Raw genomic sequence first — 14,511 nt, forward strand, 5'->3', positions numbered from 1 at the left:
ACCATGGAGACTGTGTGACTGGTCATGACTTACATGCATCCTTTCATGAATGCAAAAAACGGTGCCACACCCACATATCCTATCTAAACATGCCACTGTTCTGATACTGTTTGCTATCATCCTATATTGGAGCCGAACCTAAAAAACAAGGAATAAATACCAAATTAGAATACACACATTTCCATTAAAGACTGAAATATCTTTATTAAACTGCTGTTGCCTTACGTGAAGAAGTGTATACAATCTCTCTAAAAGAGTTCAACGCTGCTATAAAACCTGTATTGCAGGGTACAAATAAGGATTTAGAAATTACTATGAAACTTGACATAGGTCATCATTATGAATTCAGCGGTGTAGGAAAAAAAGAGTGTGACAATTTCAGCAAAGGTTTTACTTGCACACACTTTACCGTCAGATTCACACACCACCAAACTCCTACCCATGGGTGAAGTGGAGCATTTAGCACCAACAAAAACACTGAGGTAATCTTAAAATGTAGCATGGCAGAATTACCACTGGTGGTAAATCCAATGAAATCGCCATGGAGTGCCGGACTCCAAAAATGGAGAAGAAAACCGTTCTTACTCTACTTGTAATTCTGTGGTAAATTCAGAGGAGTGAGTGGTGGTAAGAGTAAATGAGTTTGGCAGTAATCCCATTATGATGTCCCATGCTCCGTTTACATCTCCCACATCTGCACACCCCCGCTTCCGAGGAGATATGCCACGCACATCAGCAAATCTGGAACTCTTTGCTGTTCAGTGGTTGCCACTCATGTGCCCCATACTATGGCTTGCAGGGGACAGTCCGGTGACCCGTGCAGCCAACATGAGGAGTATTTTGATGTGAGTCCATAATACTTGGAAGCACATTCTTCTGACATAACATGAACCGTGGCACTCAGCCGCCCCGGGAGACCTAGAATAGCAAATCATGCAAGTCACGCGCAAGTACACACATGAGTGGAGCCCATAGAGTTCTAGAGTGGAGAAGAAGGCTGCAGGTTTATGACATGATCAAGGGATAAACACATTTCTACATTCACTTAGCGAGCAGGTGACCACTAATGGGCGGGCATCATCTCTGCCCTCTGCAGATGTGTCCTCCCTTGCACGTGGCCTAACCATACAGACAATTCTAAGGCTACAACTCCCCAACCTGTGGCTGTGCGGGGTGGTCCCTGTCCTGGGGGGGGAAAGGAGTGTGGTTCATCCTATTCAGAGTCAAAATAGGGCGAAGGTCACATGGCCTTCTAAGATACCCTATCTGTGCCGCATAGAGAGAGTGCCAACCGGGGTGGGGAGGGATGTGGGAGGCCGAGGGGGGTCACCACACTTCACATCAAGAGGCAATGCCTGCTTTACTGATCCACGTGGCTGCTTGCCTTAACTGTCTTTTCATGCAACTTTGTAAATCCTTGTTAAAATAGCATAGTAGTGACATCAGTATTGACAAAATATACATTTCAACAGTTATAGTATAACACTGAGCTCAGTGTATGTGTGTGGGAGAGTGGCAAAACTAATTCTCTTGGAAGTTCTGGGGGTTAAAAGTAGTAGGTAGGTGAGCCAACTTGTTCTGGGGGTCTCCCTTAAAAGATGATTGGTTGCCACGAAGGAATTAGAAAGATGCTGGCCAAACCTCCCTTGGTGACCAGGGCATTGGTATATTGGAATCGGGGGCAGATGGCTCTCCAAATGGGCAAATTGGCAGGCTTTTCTGAAGTCCGTTGTTCAGAATGCCTCCCCCACAGGAAAGGGGCAACATTACCTACTCGGCAGTGGTGGTTTTCTAACTGTGGTGCTGGCCTCCCTTAAGGGGCCCAAAGGATGCCCAGGGGGGAGTGTGGCTCTTATACAAAATTCTGAACGGTGACTGCTTTTACTGGAAAATATGAGCAGATAGGGTATCTGGGGGGTCCCGGTAACTATATTTTAACTCAAGGGGTGGGTGTGCATAAAAAGGTTTGAACACCACTAACTACGCCCACGGCCCAGGCCCCTGTTAAACTGGTGGCCGGCTTACAGCCGCATGGGCCAGGCCATTTCTAATTCCCCATTTAAATCTGTCGCCGGCCGCCTCTCGTGAGGAAAAAGTTCGACAAACATACGTAGGCTGATTACACGAGGAAAGTGGCCTCGTATCAGTGATCATGTATCTACGGACTTGCTTCGCTTATAACACCTGGCCAGGGTGAGGGGGGGGGGGTACACACCACGTTCTTCGCGTTAATGGCGGGAGGCATTGGGTCCACGCCCCCATGCTACTCTTTCAGCGCGGATTGGACACGTGCATAAATGACATACTCACAGACTGGCAGTGCCGGCGAGTCATGTACAGCGCCACACATCTGCACCCGTGGCGTTTCTGAGAAGCTCCCGTCTGTGTGCTCCGAGCGCATGTAACGCTCAGGGCCCGCCCGCGCCTTATCCTGTTATCAGGTTCAATAGCCAGTGAAGGTCGCGCCTCGGAACAAACAGCCGCGCAGCAGGACTTTCGCAGCCCAGGGACCAGGCCCACTTTCCTCTCACGCGTCTGCGTCACCTCGCCGCGCCAGCAATTAGGGCCTGCAAAAGCGGAGCACGTCCAGGCGGAAGCCCCCGACCGTTTCTGCTCGGGAGGGGACATGGCTTTTCACAGGTTTAAACCCAAAGCAGTGCCGTTTCATTCTAGGTATACACGAACACAACCCAACGTGGGCAGAACAGGAGAGATGTAAAAAAAAAAAAAGGGAAACACATGGGCTAGCCCTGTTTAAAGACAAAAGAAGGACAAATCACTCGAGTACTAAGATGAAATATGGCCACCGATGATAAGAGGACACAGAAATCATTCTGTGTTGACATTTCTTTTGCGAAAAAGGCAATTTAAGAATATTAGAGATCAGTTATATTGATGTGTTATTTATTGATTTGTCGATCATTTTACCAAAAGTGTGTGCCATTATCTCGTGCCTGCATTTATGAAATAGTTATCTCGCGTCTGTATTTATGAAATATGCTGCTTAGTAAAGGGAAAGACACACTGCAAAGTTGCACTAACTCCAGTGATTTCACACGTCAGAGGGACGGCCCTGATGCTGCCACTGAAAACCCGCTCTGCAGAAGCACAGTCCTGGCCATGATCTTTAGCGGGTCGGTGTCATTTCTCACAAGCTTGTGATTTCATGGCAACCACGCATCAAAATGACCCATCGCTCAGCAAATATTTCAATAACTCTCTTGCATTTAGTCTAGAGCGCGAGTCTTTCCCTGGCTTGGCTCGAAGGGGTGGGTGGATGCCTGGGTGCTAGCTATTCCACATCTGCACAAGCTGGAGCAGCACTAGGCCGCATCATGCAGGAATACCGTGCACGGCGGGGCCTGAGATAGTCCCCAAATATGCAAAGGGGAACCTTCTGTCAAACTCATTTGACTAGCGTTCAAACCATCAGAGACTAAGGAGATTCGCAGTCCGCCCCATCTCTGCATAGTTGTAGACACGCCATTTTCACTAACATAACATAGCCCTCTCCAGAGGTAAGTGAAGGGCAGATCTCAGCTACTCAGTGTAACTTCTATGTGCATTGCCCCATAGTATTTTTCCTATGTCTACACACACTTCAGGGCTTGACCAAATTGTTGATGGAGTGACCAGGGAATATTTGTAGTTCTCACTTGACTGCCTTCTTATCATTCACTTTTGTGTGTCGTTGCACTCAAGTATGTCATGACAGGGCACAAGCAGGGCCGAAGGCACCTGTGGTTGTCACTGAAGGTTGAAAGATGTCTGTCTTTGCTTCAGCAGACACTGCCTAAGCATTAGTACATTCTTTTTCAGTCTTAGGGGGGCACTACACATGGATCGACTGCATACCAACTAAAACCTTCAGCTTGTGCTTTGTTCTAGGGCGAAGGCTCTAAAAAATGCATTATGGATGAGTGTGATCTTCAGGTTTCCAGAGGCAAAGTCCCTTTCCCATGACAGCGAATGGTTGCCTCCCATGTGTTTTACTCACAAGGACATTGAGGCTGGTCACTTAAGGCACCTTGGACATTCATTCATCTCCTAAGTGCTAGGGGTCCAACTCTGAGATGAGAATACAATGACACCTGTAGGGATGGTCATCCGGTCAGTTGGTTTCTTAGCCTCTAACCTGCTCTCTGAGAGATCGCGTGCAGTAACATCAGTTTCAATAAACAGCCCTAAGGGTCTCCATCCTCAACATCCTGAATGATTTGACTCACTCACTCACTCACTCACTCACAAAGGATGTTTGGCTACCTCTAATTCACAGCTAGGGTCCATTCACTTCTACCCACGTGGTAGAAAATTACTCCTTTAGTAAACTCAAGGGTTTACCCTGTAGTACTTGAAAGATGGCTCAAAGCCGACTGCCTCACTATTTTCCAAAAGTGGAAACCCGGGCAGATGGTGACACTAATTGTGGGTGTAGGATCTACTGTGTTGTGCAATTGTCTCCTTTTTGGTAACGCTACAGCCCACTCCGCTACGGCGCTCTGAGTCAAGCTCATTCACTGTCAATGGAGCCCATTATCCCACCCAAAGTGCACCGTCTGGAAACACATTTTGACCAACACTTCGCTGCAGATTTGAAGAAATCTTTTGCTTAAAATTGTGGATGAGTACAACAGTGGTGTGATCATTTGACCACACGCGTCACGCCCACCCTGCGGCATACCGAAGAGTAAATGAAAGAGTCAGCAGAAGAAGAAAGAGGAAGTAGCACATGTTCAGAAGAAACGAAAAAAACAATTAGGTTAAAGGCATTTTTTTATCCACCAATATCAATGGGCTGTGACATGTGTTGCTGGGCCAGAGCAGGGTGGTTTACCATTGTCCAGCAAACCCATCAATCACACATTCATGCACGGATTTATAAAGCGCAAAACAGAGCACTGTAGAAACGGTCTCCTCCCGGTGGCTTACAAGTAGGGTGCAAGGGTAACAGACGAGCTGGGAGGGGTAGTGACCAGGTGTCCTTAATGCACTTCTTGCCGGTTGTGCAGCATCACTCACCTGAACGGATACTTGTGTGCCACTTGTCAGGTCAGTTTCATTGCCAATTGATATTTCGAGTCAAGTGAGTCGACTTCACAATCACTGTTCCCCACCACCTTTATGCCTTAAGGATATGCAGAGCGCACACTCATTGTGTAGCTTTGTGTTCGGCACACACGTGTTTAAGTGTATCCCACTTACTGCTGAGTAACTAAGATAAAGAGTGATTAGACCAGAACAGCTCCTTGTGCCTGATTTACAACCACGTTTTCAATTGGACTTTCCCATGTTAAAACATTTTTGTAAATCAAGTGTCATTAGAAAGCCGGGACATGGAATCAGACCAACTGCCACACACTGTGCAGAGCACACCAGACCGCCAAATTCTTATCGCCTCTGGCAGGTGGGAGGCTGAAAGCGCACACCGGTGGTAATGGCACATCACACAACAAAGTAACAACCCTCTCAGAAAAAACTCTGACTGGGAGAATAATGTGCTTCTCAGTTTCCCCCCAGGTGTTGATCAATGTAAACGTCACCTGTTTTTTATATGTTAACTTATCCTCCCTCCAGTCCGGCACTGTAACTTTACTCATGGCACCTGAACTCGATTCCGGATTGGAAACCAACCTCAGTGACTTGAGCAACATGGATTAAAAAGCTCACCAAAAGACACAGCCGCAGTGATCCGCTAATCAGCGGCTCGGTCGGCTAAGGCCATGTCATTGAAATGACTGGAGATTATATTCAGTTGAGGTAAGAAACCATTTTTAAAGAACACCCGCGCGAAATAGGGATGGCACTTTGAGCTGCGCGACTGTGTCAATGATCCACAACATGGACCCAATTTGTCAAAAATGTGCTCCCAGTGTTTAGGGATAGCCCTGCGACCCTTGCAATCGGCCTGCAGCGCTGAGCAGGGTACTGTGCCCGGGTTGTAAACAATCGTGGTACAGCTGGAGAAATAGGCAAAGACAGGCGCCTGGGGTGCACGTGAGGGGTTGAGCAGGAGGAGAAACCACGGTGGGAGCTGTTTGGCACAGATTAAGACACAGGTGTCAAGCAAAACACTGCGGTGGGGCCAGTTTTGTTGTGGCTGTGTGTGTGGCAGCTGCACACACATGGGTGCAAGGAAAGGGGGAGGGAGGCTCAGGAGGTGGGTATGGAGCGGTGGCAAATGTGGAGGCAAACCTAGGGCAGAGCTGCTGGCATGAGTGCCATTTGTGCCTTGCTAGCCTAGACAAAACGTGTTCTAAGAACCTTACCACGAAAAAAATGCACTTGGATCCTCCAGGTGTAGCGTTAAGACAGCAGCGAAACGATGACCCAAAGGGGCATCCCCTTGCCATGATGGGGAAGAGCACACTCGGGTTATCACACATTTGTACTTCTGGTTGAACGTTGGGGGCTCTGCTCCTAATTGACAGCATGGCTAAACTATACAATTATTACATATTTCGCCTTAACAGTGAGACTCTTTGCCTGCCCCATTCGAGTCTTAACACCAATGCAATGAAAAAACAACACACACCACACAGGCCCTTTATCACTTAAACGCATCCATGAATTAAAACAGCAGTGTAACATTTCGAAACACACTGAATACAAAGAGGGCATTATTTTCGTTTTGACTGCATTTTATGAAAACCAGCAATCATTTTGGAATGTGTATTCGTTCCATCGGGACTATTGTGGTAAAATGTGTCAAAATAGAAGAGCAAGATAAGGGAGTAGGGTAAGTGGGCCACTGAGGAAAACCCGTTGGGTGGTCTTGGTGTCCTCTACTTGGAAAGGGAAGGCACAATATTTCCCATCAACCCCTTCCCCCAAATGCTGCCCGTTACTCATCCACGCGCCTGGCAACTCCACACTGGGACCATTGTTCAGCTATTATCTTCAACCTTGTTTGAGGTCTGCTACAGGCAAGTTTCAGTGGAAAGGTTAACAGAATATTGCCGCACTTCCTTTATTCAATATTAATTTTACTAGCAAATAGCACCAACATGACACTGGGCCTCATTACGATTGTGGCGGTAAGGCAACAACGGCGACAGTAGTGCTAACGGTGCCGTTTTTACCATGCCACCACATTACGAGTTCTGCTCGCGGGTGCCGCTCTGCACGCCTGGTCATACCAGGCGTGCAGAGCGGCACTCGCGAACAGAACTCGATAGTAGCAACGGTACTGTTATGAACAGTACCGCTGCTACCATTCTCCGCATTCCCATTGAGCCCCATGTGGCTCAAATTGGAATGGAGACGTACCGGCTCCGGGTCCCGCGCAAAGGGGAATTACCGGGCCCACCGAGGTCGGAATGGGCAGGTAGTTCCCCTTTCGTGGGACCTGGAGCCGGACCCGAGTTTGGGGTAGCCCTGCCGGTATAAACGGACGGCTACCTCCACCCTCGTAATGAGGCCAACTGTCACATGGTTTGCTGCTCCGAGAATCAATCACATGTCAGTTTCCTGACTGTCCTTCTGAATTCCTTATGCATGTTAGGCATCTGCGTCTATTCCGCTGGTGTTGCGTGGGGGCCGATATCCCAACTTCACTGAGAACACCACGGCTGCCTATCCTATCTCTTGAGAGTATGCAGTAGAGTGCTGCACTCCCTTACCCTTCCACAGGTGAACAGAGGGGGCCGAGGAAAGAATGCTGGTTGTTACGATGGAGCGAGAGAGTTTCACAAAGGGCGGTGTTTCCTGTTTGGTGCTCGATTAAAACCTGCACCAGAATTTGTTTTTAGAAGGTGCCACACTGAGTAGGGAAATCAGAGTACTTCATTACTAAATACTAATCATGGCCCCCGAGTTGTGTATACTGCCATTGCACTATTAGACACTGGATTAAACTGCTTCTTTTCTCCAGGGAACTCTTGCTGTGTGGTGTATAGCTCCAGATAACCCCCAGTCCACTCCACGCATGTGCGGTCAGCGTTTGATTGTTGTGTTGAGCGCAGCGGTGCACCTTTAAAGCTAAGTCTGACATTTTCAAGCTTTGCTTTTTTAACCTTTCTACTGCAATTGGTTTGAGAGGGCAACTGTGCTGTGAGTGCTTTAAAGATTTGTCTAAAGAGCTGGCGTCCCTACACACCTTGCAGTCCTCAGAGAAAACAATTCTGCATATTTAATCCCTTCAGGGGATTAAATATGCAACATACCCCAACTGGGAGGATAGCTCAAGAGCAACATGTCCATCTTGAAAGCAAGACAACGCAGAGCGTCACAGTTTCGAATCATAGTCTGGCGCCTAGAGGCTGATCTTCCGCACAAAGTGCGATATAAGAGCTCAAATAAGAGCTCAATTTAATGTTTGTATTTATAAATATGCAGAATTGCTGCACTAAATGAGGATTCTCTATGCTTCCTCAACAGAGCGAAAAGAGCTACTAAACGCCTACATTACCGCTACCATCTGGTTGTGATGACTCGAATCAAAAAGATTGGTCAAACTCCCTGAGATATTGAGGGTGTTACATTGATGGTGGCGTGATAAGTGAAGGCACGGGTCCCCTATCATAGGACTTTGCTTGGTCGGCAAGCAAATGTCACGGCACCAAGAATCAAGATCACACGTGGCATCCCGCAGTGGCATTCCAGTGTATAATCTACCATATCTTCATGGTATTTTCTTTTCTTTTCTTAAAAGTATATCAAAACGGGTAGCTTACCAATAGGACTAATGAATCACTGTGCAAAATGATTGAAACATGACACATGAGGATGTAGACGGTACATTAATTCCAGCAATAATTAAACCAATGGATGAGAATTTAATGTGCAAACCATAAAATAGGTTCAAGCAAGCAAGAAAAAGAATGGAGTCCAGGAAGCTTACAGCCTAATTAGAAACTGTCACGTGAGAGACATCACTTGCACTGTTGGACAGAATCACTGGAAGACGGTCTTAAGGAATCTTAAGAATTTCGACTTTGAACTTGCAGTAGCTTCAAGGCTCAAAAAACAATGCACATCTTGACATCAACAACTTGGCAAAGATCATGTGCCAGTTTCTTTCTGGAGGGGACGGACGTGCAACATATGGTGACGCGCTTCCATTGCAATATGCACGTGAGGCGGATGAAAGTAGGGCACCGCTGAACACCCCCCTGCCACCCCCCCCAGTCACTCCGAAGAACAGATCAGCAGAAGTGTCTAGAGCGGCATGTTCCGACACTTTCTTTTCACAAACTGAGCCCCGTTAGTGACAGCAGAACAGATTGTGTGCATCTGCTGGGAAGGAGCCAGGTGACGTAGAAAGGAACGCGCATGCACACCTTAAGGGACACACATTGCCAGCGGAGGGGGGAGCACACAGAGGGAGGAGAACTGCCATCAAACACTGTGGGGTTCACATTCTGCAAGGGTGTGCACAACCAAAGACGGTAGAGATGCTTGGCCAAGGAGGCTAAGGGGTGCGGAACAGCCGATAGATAGCAGCACCACCAGGCTCGTAACAGCCTCCCATTCCGCCAAACACTACAAGGTGTAAAGGGGGCTTACTGACCCTACACTAAGTCAAGGCTCTTGCTCGCATGGATGCTATTCTGCAAGGTGTACACGCCAAGATTAAGCTAGGTCTATGTTCTTGCTGGCATTTATGCTGTTCTGTAAGATGTACACGGCAAGCTTAAGCTAGGCCTATGCTCTTGCTGGCATTTATGTTTTTGAGTATGGAGTACACGCCAAGCTTAAGCTAGGTCTATGTTCGTGCTGGCATTTATGTTGTTCTGTATGGAGTACACGCTAAGCCTAAGGCTACGTGTCTATGTTCTTGCTGGCATTTATGTTGTTCTGTATGGAGTACACGCTAAGCCTAAGGCTACGTCTATGTTCTTGCTGGCATTTATGTTGTTCTGTATGGAGTACACGCTAAGGCTAGGTCTATGTTCTTGCTGGCATTTATGTTGTTCTGTATGGAGTACACGCTAAGCCTAAGGCTAGGTCTCTGCTCTTGCTGGCATTTATGCTGTTCTCTGTGGAGTACACGCCAAGCCTAAGGCTACCTCTATGTTCTTGCTGACATTTATGTTTTTGAGCAAGGTGTACACGCCAAGCTTAAACTAGGTCTATTTTCTTGCTGCCATTTACGCTGTTCTGGAAGATGTACATGCCAAGCCCATGCTAGGTCTATGTCCGTGCTGGCATTTATGTTGTTCTGTATGGAGTACATGCTAAGCCTAAGGCTAGGTCTATGCTCTTGCTTGTATTTATGTTTTTCAATAAGGTGTACACATACAGCTTAAGCTAGGTCTATGTTCTTGATAGCATGTATGCTGTTCTGAAATTTGAACATGCCAAGGCTATGCTAGATCTAGACTTCTCTTATTGCTGGAGCTGTTCTGTTCATTTAAACACAGAGCTTAATTTAGGTCTTGGCTCTTGCTGTTGTTGGTTCTGTTCTGGTAATTTACACACCAAGCCTAAACTATGTCTATAGTCTATTTTCGACAATTCTTTAAATTTACACGCTGAGCCCAAACTAGCTCTGGGCTTTTACTGTGGTTTTTGATGTCACATAAGGGGGCACTCTAAGATTAAAGTAGGTCTAGGATCTTGCTGTGGTTGTTGCTGTTCTGCAAAGGGACACGTTGATTGTAATCTAGATCTACGCTCTTGTTGGTTTGTGCTGTTCTGTGCAGGTATAGGCTGATATGAAACTAGGGCTAGGCTCTTGGTGTAGATTATGCTGTGGTGTTAAGATTCACACTGTGCCTAGACTAGGTCTAAACCCTTGCTGAGGTTTGTGCTGTTCTTCAATGGGACATGCTGATCCTAAACTAGGTCTAGGCTCTTGCTGTGTTTTGCACTGTTCTGTAAAGGAACACTCTCAGATTAAACTGGGTCTAGGCTCTTGCTCTGGTGTGTGTTTTTTCTTTAAAGGGGAATTTGCTGTGGTTAGTGTTTATCTGTAAAGGAACATGATATTCCTAAACTAGGTTTAGACATTTGATGTGGTTTGTGTTTATCTGTAAAAGGACACGCCAAGCCTAATCTAGGTGTAGGTATTTACTGTGGTTTGTGTTTCTCTGTAAAGGGACATGCTGTTCCTAATCTAGGTCTGGACGTTTTCTGTGGTTTGTGTTTATCTGTAAAGGGACGTACTGTTCCTAATCTAGGTCTAGACATTTGCTGTGGTTTGTGTTTATCTGTAAAGGGACACACCAAGTTTAATCTAGGTGTAGGTATTTACTGTGGTTTGTGTTTATCTGTAAAGGGACAACTGTTCCTAATCTAGGTCTAGACATTTTCTGTGGTTTGTGTTTATCTGTAAAGGGACATACTGCTCCTAATCTAGGTCTAGACATTTGCTGTGGTTAATTTGAGTTTATCTGTAAAAGGACACACCAAGCCTAATCTAGGTGTAGGTATTTACTGTGGTTTGTGCAGTTCTGTAAAGGGCCATGCTGTTCCCAATATAGGTCTAGACATTTACTGTGGTTTGTGCAGTTCTGTAAAGGGCCATGCTGTTCCCAATATAGGTCTAGACATTTACTGTGGTGTGTGCAGTTCTGTAAAGGGCCATGCTGTTCCCAATCTAGGTCTAGACATTTACTGTGGTTTGTGCAGTTCTGTAAAGGGCCATGCTGTTCCCAATCTAGGTCTAGACATTTGCTGTGGTTTGTGTTTATCTGTAAAGGGACATGCTGCTCCTAATCTAGGTCTAGACATTTGCTGTGATTTGTGTTTATCTGTAAAGGGACATGCTATTCCTAACCTAGTTCTGATCTCTAAACATTTCTGTGGTTTGTGCTATACTATAAACGGAAACGGTATCCACCATGCCTAAACTAGATCTAGGCTCTTACTCTAGGGTATGCTGCTCTGTAAAGAGTCATGTTGAACAAAAAATAGGGCTAGGCTCCTGTTGTTGCTTTGTGCTGTTCTGTAAGAGTACACAATAAGCCTAACCTAGGCCTAGGCACTTGCTGTGGTTTTTGCTATTCTGTTTTATTCCAGTCAGAGCCAGAAATTGTCCGCTTTTGAATACGTGAAATTACAAAACATCTAAATATAATGCATTCTGGAGAAAAACTCTCTGGGCCAGCAGGGCCTGACTTTCCTTTAGATGTGTCTCAAGCTTTGCTACGGCAAATGTATTAATATGGGAGTGTCATATAGCATGAACCGCTCAACAAGTTAAAGGGAAACATACTATACAAATGGGACTACTGGAAAAGGTTGCAGAAGCTGTAAACCGAATTGAGGGCTGATGAGAAGTGGGTAGGTGAAAAGCAGTTCAGAACAGAGTATTACACTAAAGTATGTTGGTATTCATTTTTGGCCCAGTTGAGTTTCAGAAAAATGGTAGGGCATTTGTTTCAAACCGCATCAGTGTTAAGCATCTACAATGCAGAAAACACGCGTGTCATCCCCACTTGGAAGAAGAATGGAACTCCCAAACCAGCGGAGGAAGAAATAAGAAGAGTGTAGAAAATACAAAGCACAAAACTACTCGGGTAAGATGGCTCAGTGGGTTAAACACTTGTTGTTGTGATCTGTGTTTGATATGCATGTTGCAGGTTCAAATCCTGTAAAGGCCAACTCATAGCCTCAAAAGCCTTTCATACCTCTGAGGTCAATAAATGAGTACCAATTTCAATTGGGTAATGTATGTAAAAGAACCCTATGTCAAGCGGTTTAGATTAAACCGCTATAAACAAAACAAATTGTTATTCCTCTGCCAAACAATACCTACCTATAGTGCCATATAGAATCCACTGCTTCACAAAAATAATCTGTCAACGTTTCGAAAGAAGTAAGCCTTTTTTAAAACCACCATAACTGTGTTGGTGTTTGCTAAGCATGCTCCAAGGCTCCATCCACAAGGTTGTCAGACTATACCGGATGATCCCTGGTAAGGGTGACAACAGGTATGTAGTTGTCTGCAATTCTGAGACATGTCTGTCTTGGGTTAATTCAGCTATGTAGAAAGTAGCACTGTCCAGTAACACAACAGCAGTTTTCTAGAGCAAAAGGCTTGCATGCAGGCTAATTTACATACCCACAAGGCATTGCTGATGTGGCTCTGAACCAGAGGTGAACTTGTGCAGGAAGACAACTCTGAACATTGCAAATGTCTCTTCAAATAAAATCACATCATATTTTTGCCTATAAAGACCACGTGTTCAAATAGGAGAATTGACAGAGATCTGTGCCTCTGTTACACGAGTACAGAGGTTAGAGCTGAACCCTGCAAAGCCATGAAGTAGGATCGGAATTGGGGAAATGGTAGTCACCCTTTTTATGCCCCTGTGGATGGAAATATTTTAAAGAGAAAACACTATGAATGCTGTCTGGAGAGCTGCAGCTAAGACTAGGAGCGGCGTGTAGTGGAGCCATCCCAGCACTCATTAAAGTAATGCGCTTATCCAAGATTGGGAGGATAGTGCTATTGGTGTGTGTTAGGAATTTTAAGAACGACAGAACAAAAGCTTGCTTGCTCAATCTACAAAGTGGTTTCAGAGATTAAAGCAAGTTGATTCCTAAAGTGGAACTGGTCAATTTAGCATGGAGCAAACATACATCCGTGAATGGGTGCATGGACTGGTGCAGTGTGGCGGAAGCACTTGGTGAGAATATATTCGGTTGAACAGACATGTGGACCGAAAGGTGAACAGAGAAACAGATTGAAGGATGGAAAAGCAGCAGAATGAAAGCACAGAAGGACCCATGAATGCATGGTTGCATGGAGAGAAACCAAACATATGTAGAGTGCAAGTACTGGACATGTTAGAAAGCATGCAGTGGTTGCTTGTGAAAGAGAGGGGACGGATGAACATTCGTCAACATTACAAGTCTAGGCCTCAATGGCCTCGTGCTTCTCGAAGTGTAATTTAGGACATGGGTATTCCACGTTCCCTGGCACTATTGCCTTAATCACTTCTTGCTTCCATACTAGAAATAACCAGACAATCCTATACCATACAAGCATCCGTTAGTTAATTAAATATTTAATTTCCGAACACTATCAAGAGGAAGAGACATTGAAAGCGTGTGGATGCTACATACTGTTTGTACTCCTTCTCTTCTGTCTTAGCATACACCAGTGTTTTGATTGGCTGGTTCACTTTCAACGGCCTAAACTTGAGCCTGCATCGAACTTGACATTTTAAACATTTAAAAAGTCGTCAGGTAGGATTGCGATGCAGTGCGCTCAGCTGTTCTAGGGCCAACATGCACATAACGCTAATGCAGATGTGGACGTCACAGGGCCAGTGTTGCATGTCGGGATCTCACTGGCCTTTCCCTTTGGGAATAGCAGCCCATGTGCGACTTAAATCATTCATGACAATAACAAAGTGAGCGTGTTAATGAGGCTGGAGAACCTTTGTTACGGGAACCACAATCCCAAATATGCAGTAGACCACACGTTCACTATGCTTTATTATCTATAGGTGGCAACTTAGTTGTGAATGTACACTTTCCACCAATTAAAAACGTTTACAGAGTCTGAAATAAGGAAGAGACTACCAATAACCCAGTAGCACACGACTCAGGGATGTCATT

General features: G+C 45.6%; 1 protein-coding gene across 12 annotated transcripts in view; it reads right to left on the reverse strand.

The window, feature by feature from the left end:
- Window positions 1-14,511, reverse strand: part of MEF2C (myocyte enhancer factor 2C) — a 597,063-nt gene that overhangs the window by 276,847 nt on the left and 305,705 nt on the right. The window contains exon 1 of one of the 12 annotated variants that reach the window (XM_069627598.1): window positions 2,311-2,329. The exons of the other annotated variants lie outside the window; for them this stretch is intronic. The gene's annotated coding sequence lies outside the window, so the exon portion shown is untranslated. Of the gene's footprint in view, window positions 1-2,310; window positions 2,330-14,511 lie in introns of those variants that run through there. 12 annotated transcript variants of the gene reach the window in all.

This window comes from Ambystoma mexicanum, chromosome 6p (assembly GCF_040938575.1).
Source record: "Ambystoma mexicanum isolate Mex_15411 chromosome 6p, UKY_AmexF1_1, whole genome shotgun sequence".
NCBI classification, from domain to species: Eukaryota; Metazoa; Chordata; class Amphibia; order Caudata; family Ambystomatidae; genus Ambystoma; species Ambystoma mexicanum.